Below are 13,296 nucleotides of genomic sequence, written 5' to 3' on the forward strand. Positions count from 1 at the left end.
CAAATTATGCAATATAGAAATCATGCTGTAGCTAGACTGAATCAAATGTATCTGCACACTGTCCTCTAAGTTCCAGACACCTTGCAATATGGAATTAGTGGTCCTTTGTGTTAGAATGCAGGCCTGATTATCATCAAATATTGATTGCTTTTCAAGAAACATAAAAAGTCATTATAGAACTTAAAATTGTGTAGTTTTATCAATTGCGATATCCTAATATTTGAAGATCTTTTCAGGAATGAATAAAAAAACTAAAACACACTGAAATATTAACCAATGAACTTCCAAAACAATATTTTGCAAAATATGAAAGAAATACTTTCATGTACTAAGCACCTTGATAAAGACACACGTACAATGTTTTCGCTAATGAAGGTGACCTTATTACCCTCAGCTTAAACAGGCTTTCCACAGGCTTCTTCCCCAACCCCTCTCAACTCCAGACCCTACCTTCCCTTTTCTTAGAGCATTTGCTTATTCTGTCCCTTTGAGATACACACTTTTAAAAACACTTCTTGACATTTTACCACTCAAGAATGTCTTTATAAAGAATCTGGGAGTAATCCATTTGAAATGCGACCAGTAAGGAAGATAGAGATTTTATCTCTCTGAGGGATGGCAGGAGACTAACTTAAGTGGGTACCTTGCTCTAAAATGTAATGCTACCTCCTGTCAGGAAGGTATGATGAAGTTGACTTTTCCCTTGTATTCAGCCAATGAACAAACATACACAGCCTATATCCCCCACCACACACACACCATGTAGCCCAGAAGCTCTTAACAATTCTCTAGCCTTTTGTTTCAATAGTGTTGTGCTACCATTGAGTTCTGGCCTCTGCATTTTATTGTAATTGCATCAACTAAAGTCTTCCTTCCTTGCCTGCTTATTTAAATTTTTCTGGTGCATTTTTTGCTTTGACATCCTGAAATAAGTTCTGATTTTGCTGAAAGTCCAAGGAATAGATTTGGCATTTAGTGGCATACCATAGCATGATCACTGCCCTGAAAAGAAAGCTAACTCAAGATGATTTATAAACCTAAATGTGAAATGCAAATTATAAAATGCATAGAAGAAAACAGAGAAAATCTTCATATATGTAGATTTGGCAAAGATTTTGTTTAATCAGCTACTGAAAATAGGATCACTGGAAGAAAACAAACTATATGTCAGTTTTTTTTTTTGCAGTTTTTGGGTGGGGCTGGGTTCAAACCCGCCACCTCCAGTATATGGGGCTGGCGCCCTACTCCTTTGAGCCACAGGAGCTGCTTCCCTATATGTCAGTATTTATGACATCAAAGAAGAAATTTTTTCAGCCAAAATACAATTTTTAAAATGAAAACATAAGATATTTAAGTTCCATTTTAAAATTAGTTGGCTTCATACTCCTACATATTAAATAGAAAAGATAAATTCTGGTAATACAAAAATTATAGAAAATGAGTCCTGGCTTCCATTAGAAATTATTTAGTTTATTATACCTATTCTGTGAACTTTCATCCTTTAGTTTTCATTGCTCCCAAAATAATAAATTCAAAAATTTACTAACATACTGTTACGTAATGCACCCATGTGTTAAAATGTAAGTGATTGACCCTAATTATTGCTAGACTTTAACAGTTTTCTAGTGTCAGTGGATATTGGTGCATTACAAAGATTAGAGTTCTTTGTAATTAACAAAACCCTAAAAATACAAAAGAGATGTACCATAGGCATACTGGGCTATTTAATGAAAATAAAGGTAGAGTGCATATGGGCTTCAGGAAATAATGCAGACAAAAACTAAAAAGCTTTTATATCTCAAGCCATTTCTACTCTCAGGTCCCACTTCTCCACTTCTCTCTCTTTCTTTCTCTCTTTCGTCCTGAATTTATTTCTTTCTGGACCAATTTCCACTGTATCCCAATCTACAAAGCAGAACCAAAACCAAAACCACACACACATCTCGTGACTCTTGTCCCTATATATAGCACCCATACCTTTTGTCTCCTCTGTAATTATAACCCTATTTCATTTTTCCTTCTGTCTAATGGAGGACTTTGGATAATTCAACATGCAGAATAGTTCATTTTCATAGTAGCAACCACTATATCAAATGATCTGACAATGGGGCTGCCTTTTTGAAATTATGACTATCTTCTAACCTCTTGTTGATTAGATCCCTTATTATCTCACAATAGCACTTTCTATTTCATCTTCTACCAAACCTGGAGCTCTATCTTCCCCACTTTTTTTCTCCTATTCATCTCCCCCTTATTTGTTAGTTCTCAGCTTTAACCAATCTCTTCCATGTCTCGATTTTCGGAAATGCCCCTAAGTGTTGCATTTACCCGCCCCATCTATATCACTGTTCCTTACCGTGTTCTGCCTCTGTCCTGAGGCTAGTAGGGACCACTTCCTTTTCTTTATTTACTCCTGTGCTGAGTGGGTCATTAGCACTCAATAAATTAAAATAATCATGATACAGCTCATTATCATAATTATCTTTATTCCCTGAGGCAGATCCAACAGGGAAGGAGAAATTTCAGATGCTGCTCTGTTTTCTATAAATCCCCTCTAGAACATCTGAGGACACAAACGGAGCTTTTCACTCCACTTATTAAATTATTAAAATCAGTAGCAAAGTGGTGATTATTGAGGAAGACATTTTTGAGGTTTATAGGAAAATGAGATAACATACACTGGTTCCTTATTCCACTCCTGAAATATGTCCTTTCTTTATCATTTATGTGACATATCACATTAATTTTCCACTTTACTGAAGAGTAAGTTATACACTTAAGGGAAAAAAAATAATGCCTGATCTCAATTAACAATGGAGTTTTGTGTTAAAAACTGTTAGGCAGGCTAAGGTGGTCACACACAAAGCTTTTCCCGCCTCATCCTTCTCCCCTCTCAGAACAAAGACCACAGAGGTCTTAACTAGCCTTGCCCATTCACACCACAAGATCCCCAGCCCACTAGAATCCTCCAGCCAGCAGTGGAATCTTTCCACCACGCAGGCCCCTCACAGAGAGGTCTCTAAATGTGCTCTGGGCTGGATGCCGTCTTTGGCTCTGCTCAGGTGGGTCTCTCATTAAACTTGTCCTGACCCTTTACTGCTCCCAGTCCTCTCTGAATAGTCTTGTAACTGAGTACCCGCCAATCTTTCAAAAACAATCACATTGAGTTTTACTGTTGTTGTTTCCATATCTTTCTTATCTCTGAGATTCTACTTCCATACAAAAACAACCACTTTGAAGATTAGGTAATGAGATTGACACTGCCAGAACTGCTTCCTGGGTGATTCCATTACTACCGGTGACAAATCACAAACCTGGCTTACCAACAACACTTTACACCCAACTTACTGTCTTTTTTTTTTCTTTTGTCTATTTCAAGCTGTGCCACCATTTTGGGTAATGTAATAACTATGTGGAGAACCCCTACAACATCTTGCCTTTAAAAAAAGCTTGATAAATGTATTTCCAGTAATTGTCACCCTTGTGCCTTTTACTCACTGACTCTCCATAGCTACAGCCTGTGAATTATAACATCTTTCTCCACCTCAGACAGATAAAACACTCCTATCACTTCCTGATCCAATTACATCCCTTCCCTTTCATATCCACAGTTCTTATCAACAGTTGCTCTTTAACCCCTAAAAGTCTCCAATTTATTGATTCTTTCCCTCTTACACGGCCAAAGGGCTTCTGCACCTGCTTTTTCCCCCTACTTGAGCATCATAGCAGATGATCATCGGAACTGCTTAATTATTTTGCACACTTGTTTTCTTCACTCTTTTACCCCAAGTACCTAACCCTATAATTATCTAAAATTAATTCTCTCTGGTATATTTAGTTCTTGAAATTACTCAGCGTTATGAATGGGTGATATTCTAAATTGATGTTTCTAACCTTAGATTGAACTTAAGTGCTGCACATCAATTTTTTTTTTCCTGTCTGTTAACTTATAATTGTTCCTCATAGTTTTTCTTCTTTGGTTAATCCCCTATTTTTACCCTCAAAAAAGTATCATGCCTTATATATTAAGAGATATAAAATCTACATTATATTCTAACAGACCATAACAGGAATTTTTCAGTTTATCACAGCCATGATTTCTCCCTCCAGGCTCAGGGGATAAGACTGCCACACTTTCACTCTTTATCTTAAACATTTTCATCTTTTACACTTTGTTGGGTAATTTAGCTATACACTAATGTATATATTCCGATCTTTATTTCAAGTACTGGAAACTGCTTTTCAATTTCTATACAGAAATGCCAAAAAACAAAAGAAAAAAATTGTCATTATTACACTCCCCTCTAGCTACTGCTTGATTTTTTTGCTTTTCCCTTCAGCTCCATTTCTGGTAAAGAATAGGGATGAATCAGTCAATCTCCTCCTGTCTGTCAACACACAATTATTGAAAACCTTCCTTGTGTCGGATTCTGTGCAACGCCTGGGGATACTAAGAAAAACAAGATACACCAGGTCCTGCATTCATGGACCTTCCAGCTCTATTTCCTCACTTCCCATCAGTCTTTAACCGACTGTAATTATGTTTCTACCAACAACTCCACTGAATCCCTGTCACTCTTGACCTCTTCATCAACAAATCAACTAGACTTTTTAGTATTTATCTTATCTGTTTCTTCAGTGTGTTACATTAACCTCCTAACTTCTTGTCCTTTACATTTAGGAAAACCAAAACTTGCTCTGTTTCTGACTTTCTCAGTGTCTTTTTTTGGCTCTTTTGTCTTAGTCCATAAGTTAAAGGATGACTTTCCTCAAGTTGTTGGTACCATCCACACATCACTTCTCCTTTCATGATCTTAAAGCTCCGCCTATTTTATTTATTTCATAATATTACAGGGAATATTATGAAATCATAGGTTTGGTCACATGAACTGTTATTGAGCATTTTGAGTCGAAGTTATAAGTGTGCCGGTCACTGGGATAGTGTGCGTTTTTTATCCATCATATGTGAATTTTCTCATCTCCTCCTCCCCAGGACCTGCTTGATATCCATTGAGTTTTACTACAGTATGTGCATATGAGTGTTGATCAGTTACTACTCATTTAATAGTGAGTATATATGGTATTTTTTTTTCCATTCTTATGATACTTCAGTTACAAGAATGATCTCCACTTCGATCCAAGTTGCCATGAAAGGTATATCACCATGTTTGTATTCGTGGCTAAATAATACTCCATGGTATACATATATCACACTGTATTAATTTACTCATCTATCAATGATCACTTGGATTGAATCCACATTTTTGTGATCGTTAAGTTGTGCTGCAAAAACATTCCAGTCCATGTGTCTTTTCAATAAAATGACTTTTTATTCCTTTTTTTTTTTGGCCAGGGCTGGGTTTGAACCCGCCACCTTCGGCATATGGGACTGGCGCTCTACCCCTTAGAGCCACAGGGGCTGCCCTGACTTTTTATTCCTTTACATAAATATCCAGTAGTGAAATTTCTGGATCAAATGTTAGATCTACTTTTAGTTCTTTGAAGTATCTCCACACTACTTTCCCCAGAGGCTATACTAGTTTACTGTCTCACCAAGAATGTGTAAGTGACCCTTTCTTTCCACATCTATGCCAGCAGCTGTTATTTGGGGAGTTTTTGATAAAGCCATTCTCATTACAGTTAGATGATACTTGTATCTCATTGTGGTTCTAATTTGCATTATCCTGATAATTAGAGACATTGATAAATTTTATACGTTTATTGGCCGTTAGTCTGTTTTCTTTCAAAAAACTTCTGTTTGATTCTTTTGCTCACTTTTTTATGGGGTTGTAAGATTTTTTTCTTGATGATTTGCTTGAGTTCTTTATAGATTCTGGTTATCAGCCCTTTATCAGATGTATAGAATGTAAATATTTTCTCCCATGCTGTAGATTGTTTTTATTTGATTTACTAATAGTTTATTTGGTTGTGCAGAAGCTTTTTAATTTAATCAAAGACTATTTGTTAATGTTTAAGATTGCTATGATTGCCTTTGAGGTCTTTTTCATAAATTCTTTGCCTAGCATGATGTCTGTAAGAATTTTTCTAACACTTTCTTCTAGGATTTTTATAGTTTCATTAATTATGTTTAAGTCTGTTATCCATCGTGAGGTAATTTTTGTGAGTTGTGAGAGGTGAGAATTCTGTTTCAATCTTCTACATGTTACCATCCAATTTTCCAAAAACCATTTATTGAACAGAGATTTCTTGCTCCAATTTATGTTATTGTCTGCTTTGTCAATGACCAGATGGCAAAATGAGGATGGTTTTATATCTGAGTTTTCTGTTCTGATCTACTGGCCTATCTCTCTGTTCTTGTGCCCGTACAATGTTGCTTTGGTTACTATAGCCTTATACAGAGCTTGAATCTGGTAAAGTGACACCTCCTGACTTGTCATTTTTGCTTAAGGTTGTTTTGGCTATTTGGGCTGTTTTCTATTTCAACACATAGAGTAGAATTATTTCCTCTAGGTCTTTGAAAAATGACATTGGCATTTTAGTAGGGATTGTACTGAATTTGTACTGAATCTGTAAATCACTTTAGGTAGTATAGACATTTTAAAAATGTTGATTATAGTGATCCATGAGCATGATACATTTTTCCATTTCTTTACATCCTCCCAATCCTTCCTTGGTGACTTGTGGCTCTCCCTGTAGAGGTCTTTCACCTCCTTGGTTAAATATATTCCTATTTTCTTTTCTTTGTTGATATTGTGACAGGTATTGGATTTTCAGCTTGACTGTTGTTAGTGTATAGGAATGCTATTGATTCGTGTACATTTATTTTGTAACCTGAGATTTTCCTGAATTTATTTATCAATTGCAGAAGTATTTTGGCAGATTCTTTGTAATTATCTAGAGATAAAAATATATCATCAGCAGAGTGATGATTTGATCTCTTTTGTCTCTAGTTAGATACCTGTGATTTTCTTTTGTTGTCTGATATCTCTGCCTAGGACTTCCTCTATCTCTTCAATAGAAGTTGTGACAGTGGGCAACCTTGTCTCATTCCACTTCTAACTGGAAGTGCTTTCAATTCTTCTGCATTCAGTATAATGTTGGCATTAGTTTTTATAGTTTTGAGGTATGTTTCATTTATTCCTCTTTTGTTAAAAGTTCTTCCCATAAAACAGTGCTGTATTTTGCCAAATCCTTTCTCTGTGTCTATTGAGATGATGATATAGACTTTGTCTTTGCTTCTGTTTATGTGGTGAATCACATTTATAGATTTGCCTCTCTTGAACCATCTTTGCATCCCTGGGATGAAGCTCACTTAGTTGCAGTGGATTATTTTTTGATTTGCTGCTGAATTAGGTTTGCCAGAATTTTATCGAGAATTTTGCATCTATGTTTATAAAGAATATTTGTCTGTAGTTGTCTTATTTTGTTGTATCCTTTTCTGGCTTTAGAATCAAAGTGATACTGACTTCAAAGAACACGTTGGGGAGGATTCCATCTTTCTCATTGTTACAAAATAATTTCTGCAAATAGGTACCAACTCTTCTCTGTAGGTCTGGTAATATTTTGCTGCAAAACAAACTGGTCTGGAACTTTTTTCATTGAAATGTATTTTATTGCTGCTTCAATTAAATTAGTTGATATTGGTCTGTTTAGGAGTTCTATTTCATCCTGATTGAGCCTAAGAAGTTCGTGTGTTCCTAAGAATTTATCAATTTCCTCAGTGTTTTCCAGTTTATGTACATAGACATATTCAGAGATGATATTTCATATTTCTGTAGTATCAGTAGTAACATCTCCTTTTCATTTCTAATTGTGCTATTAGGGTCTTTTTTGTTAATCTAGCAGTCTACTGAGGTACCTCCTCTGGACTCCCTCTGTTCATGGACATTAGCTCTCGCTGGCTGGTAGCCATGACCCCCTACTCCCTCCATTGCAACAGGGAGAGTATTGTGAATTGAAAGTTGCTTCTCTAGGGTGGGCACACATTCCTAGCTGAACCTGCCATGGAGATCAGGGTCACCATAATCTGAGAGCTTCAAGCCCACCAGCATTTCATAGGATTGCACACTGGCAGCTTACATAGGCAGGCAGAACCCGGTTCCCCACAGATGCATGAGCAGTGGCAGAGTCATTAGGGAGAGGTCTTGGTTCCGGACCTGGGTGGCAAAGAAGCCAGTAGGGACATATCCAGTGTGAATGTGTGGAGAGGTGTCGAGGAGCAGGCATCTGTGAGCGTGCCCTCCCCCACCCCCCCACTGCTGGAGAACCGCCATATTGGAGAGGAGGGTTGCACTTGGAGTGAATTTGCTTCACCTGTTAACTAATATAAGATCCTCTATTGAAAATGGATGTCTGCCTACCCTTAGACCTCTGAATCACTTCAAATTCCAAATGCTTTCAAATAAATTCACTATATTTTCTCTTCTCCCTGAGAGAGAGACATCTTCACTTTGTTCATTTTTATTTCTAGTTATGACTTGTGTGTTTGTACATTTAGTGCAAACATCCTAAAGCAAGATTATTTGAGTTATCTCCCAGCTAGGATAGCTCTGTCACCAGCGTATCCTACTTGAAATTTGTATTTTATCACAACAGAATACCACTTAAAAGTTTCAACAGTTTCAAAAGTTTCACATCACTTATTGTCTATGTATCAAACTCTTAGCATGACAGAAAAGCCATGATTACCTAACTCCCACAATTATTTCTATTTTTGTAATTTTATCTTTTTGTGATCATTGCCTTTGGCTTTCTTTGTCTTCTTACTTAAATTTCATTTTCAATCTTCAGAAACTTTCTCCTCCTGTTACTATCTGTATGAGCCCTTTGTGAGTATGTGTGTTAAAGATGTCTTTAGTTCATTTTTAATCATTTTTTTACCAGATTTATGCTTTTCTTAACTTGATTATTTGGTAAAAAGGTAGTTTTGTGGAGATGATTTTGGGATCTCCATACCAGACAAGACACCCCCATTCTGTTTTCTTGGGGCACCAAGTACATATATCTGTGATGGAATATGTCACAGTCTACCTGGATGATCACTATTTGTATTTCTTTCTCCTCTGTTGGAGTATGAATTACTTAAAAGATAAGATCATATTTTTATTAATATTCATATCCCCAGGATCTAGAATAATTTCTATTATTTGTGACTAGTCAGTATTTATGTCTTACTAGAATTATAGAAATGAGGAATCTTTGACACTTTGCTAAATATGCTTAAAGTATAAGAGGTTTAGCTACACGTAATTAACCAAACATGCTGTTTTTAGACCACAGTTCTATCAGTTCTCATAAACGGATTTCTAAGAGCAGTCTATGAAGAAATAAAATATGAAGGATGACATACAGCTTGTTATCAAACAGAGATATATAAATACAACCTGCTCATTTTTTGGCAACTCCTCTGAATGGAAATGGAAATCAGAAGAGATACACTATGACATATGAACTTACCTTACGGGAAATTATGGCCTTCCTCCATTGTGCACAGACAAAAACCCTTGACTTCATCCTGAAAAAAATGCAAGGTGATTTCTATAACTATATTGAAAAGTAGGCTCGTATACTTTCCTTATTGCCTGAAGTAATTATTAGATACTAACTAAATTAAATTATTTTTAAATTCTTTAGCACTCTAAGATTCAGTGACTCTGTGAAGCCAAAGGTAACTTCTGTCACTTACTGATAATATGGAAGTTATAAACACGAAATTACTGATTCAGAAGAGAATATTACATCATTTGATTTTTTATTTTATTTCCAAAGAAAGATGCTTAAGTAGGGAAGCATTAACAATTCTCTATAATTAGAACATTTAAACATGTTATATAGTCCTATTAACTCACAAATGGACAAATGAAAAATGCTCATAGCCTAAAAAAGCACCACAAGAATAATATCTTGAATTTAAAATTTCTATCTGCAGTGAATTTTTATCTGTGGCTAAGTTACAAAACACTCAATCTAGGGGCTTATAATGAAAATGCAGGAATACCTTCAAATATAAGAGCAAGAAGAGATACTGCTGCAATACAAAAGGAATCCTTTTCTGAATATATAAATCATTGTTACGAAAAATACCTTTCTTCTTTGTTATATTCAATTTGCAAATCATAAACTCATTCTTGCTGGCAAAAAATGGATTGGATTTGATTTGAACGTTGATTTTTTTTTCATGCTTCTCTTCATTCTACATCAGTTCTGACTTTTCCTTTCAATCATTTCCTTTGTGATTGCTGAGCTTCACGCATCCTATATTTTGTTAGACAAAAATGTAATGTGCTCAAGGTTTATGTTGGCAGGCCCATGCAGCTGGTCGGCTTTAAAGCCAGATTTCTTCTCAAATGGGCAAGGCAGGAGAGGATTGCAGAGGGGAGAAGGCAGGCAGCAGAAATGGAGGCAGTGGGAAAAAAATGAAACATTTATGCGTATATATATTTCTTAAGTGGCTAGTGTCCCTTGTTTCACACGTTATGCTAGAAGAGAATATTTCTCTTTTATATAATTACTGGCAGCTGTGCCATCTGCAGAACTAGATACCTGTTTTGAAACATGCCACTTGGATTATTTTTAATGGTGTGATATCTGTCTCTTGTTTACTTATATTCAGTGAAGTATCCAAAGGTCTGCTAGCTTCATTAGCTCCCATTTACTCTGTGTTTGGCTCACCTTGTGTTCTGCTGTTGACAAGAAACTAATGGGCCTTGGGGAGGCATCTGGTCAGGAAATCTCTTCTCTTTGAATCTCTTTAGGTGTGCCAAGTTGTTTGGTCACCCTATGAGCTAATATGGGGGAAGAGGATGGTATTTTACTCTACAGTTTTATCTTTAATATAGTGATTCCATAATAAAACATAATAAATGACTCTGATGTACAGAGAGAACAGACTTGATTTTTATTTTTCCCATTAAGAATCTCTTTGAATTTCCAGGAATTGCCTGAGCAATAGAATATCAAATTCTACCTGTTTATGTGAGCAGTAATTATATATTCTGGGTGGCAGAAAGCAGTCGGCAGGGCTCTGAGGAAGTCTGTTAGTCATTTCATCATTCTGTGCAGCATTGATCTTGCTGACTGCACAGAGCACTAATAGAACAAGTTAATGGAGTTTATTCAGTCACAAATGCTGCCAGTTCAAAAAGATGATTTCCATGTATGGAAAAGCTAGGCTTTCTACCTCCTTCCTAAAGATGTATAGAAATATTAAATCTGTTATCTGCCATAGAGGAAATACATAAATATTGCCTTCCTTATATAAATACAGGTAGAGTTTATTATTACAACGTAGAAATTACAAAAGTTTTTGGCAATCAATGGTTGCACAAGGTATAGTGAAATGTAGCTGCTTATTTTTTATTAATGAATTGTACAATATCAACATGAAGTTTTTTTCCTCCTGAATGCCAAATTATTTTAAATAAAGAGATAAGAAACTCACATTTTATGAGCTGAATATAAACCAAATTCTGCTGTTTAATAAGGAACTTGCAGCCTTGGACTGATGTTGACAAAGATGTAAAATCCAAATGTTGTTTCTGAAGCTGCAAAATTGCATGTTATTCAAGATAAAATATGAAGCTGATTATAAGATTCAATGGTAATCAGACTGAATTAATAGTAGCCCTGTTATAAGCCTTCATTTTCTCAATAGTTCTGACAATTCAAGTAAATAAAAATTGAAAGGATGTGCCAGTTCTGAAAATGAATTTAGCGGCTTACTTAGTGCCCTAAAATATTTCTTCGATTGATCAATAAGACTACCTAATTAAAAGGTTCTTTTATGGATTTGGAGGTTTTTAAAAGAATATGGATTCCTACTTACATGTTCTAATTATTAAATGAAGCTAATCAAGAATGAAAGATATATCTGGTTGGTTGTTGTCAGTATAGAAAAAAGAGACTAATTGTTATTTACACAGTATATCACTGTTATAATTTAACATTTTCCTAAGGAAGACTAGAGCTCTCGGCTCTTTTCCAGGATGCCAAAAACCAGTAGAAAGTAGTTCCTGAAGACGAAAATCTCAAGTTCACATTTTTTAAGTGTCTGTTTTCTGTTATGTCAATTTTTACATGCTCTTTTTTGACTCAACCTTCGAGTAGTTTTATTTTTTAAAAAGAGTACATACCTTAAATAATTTTTATTCATAAATTATGTAAATGTACTCTCTTACAAACAAAGTTTAGGCATTATAATATATGCATACATTCAAGAATTTAAATGGAATCATTATACAAATTTTCACTGAAAATTCAGTTTGAGAGCTCAATCTATTTAATGTTTAGAACCAATAATCATGAAAGGAAAGGAAGTAATCTGACGGCCACAGTTTTTGTGTTTTCTAATAACATCACCCTTCAACATACTAATTTGTGGGCCATTCTCAGTATAGATTAAATTTTAGATCCATCAATTTAGAGACCAACATTTAAATAAGTCATCTCTTTAATGAGGTATACATTAAGGATGATGATAATGGATTTGCATTTAGAGAATATTTAACTTGTTAATACTGCTAAAACATAAACATCTCACTTCTGTTTCTGGATCCGATGGAGCATTTTATCAGAATAATAATTCTAACAAAAACAAATTTCAATGAGAAATATTTTTTAAAGCTATTCTTCTAACAGCTTCAAAATCAACCCAAACAGCCAGAAACCAAAGAGCCAAGAGAATAAAGACCCCAAAGTGAAAGATAACATGTGGAGGTGAGCTGAGTTTGACAATATTCATCACTTTTCTTTGGAAAGAATTGTTGATTCCTACACTAGATAGTATGAGAGGATGGGAAGGTAACCAACAGCAATAGTGAAGAGACTAAAGACATTAGCAGAGTTCTGATGAGCCTCATAGAGGTGGGGATTAAATTTTGAAATTTTAGTTGAGAACCCTGAAATGCTATACCCTAGAAATACATCTAGAAATAGAGGAAAGAAATAGAAGAGCATTCACAAAACTCACACCTAGCCTTAAATAATAGTACTATATGATTTTATTAAGGGGACATGACACTTTTTAATGGGCTGTCCGAAATTACATCCTTTATGAAGCAAAGTGACATCACTGAGTACTTCAACAATTTTAATTATTGAAGAATTTAATAAATAATTTCTGAATTAAATTTAAATATATACAGCCATACTAAGAGACAAGAAGAAGGATGGAAAACCTAAGGGAAAAAAAGAGATTAATGAGACTGAAACAGAAATGAACAAGACATAGAAGTTATTAGGTATAAATTTTGAAAAAATAATGATGAATGATAAACGCAAGAACCTACATTTAAAGGAGGAGAATTTTGCCAAGGAATGTTTCTATAATAAACTATA

This window comes from Nycticebus coucang, chromosome 15, assembly GCF_027406575.1.
Source record: "Nycticebus coucang isolate mNycCou1 chromosome 15, mNycCou1.pri, whole genome shotgun sequence".
Classification (NCBI taxonomy): Eukaryota; Metazoa; Chordata; class Mammalia; order Primates; family Lorisidae; genus Nycticebus; species Nycticebus coucang.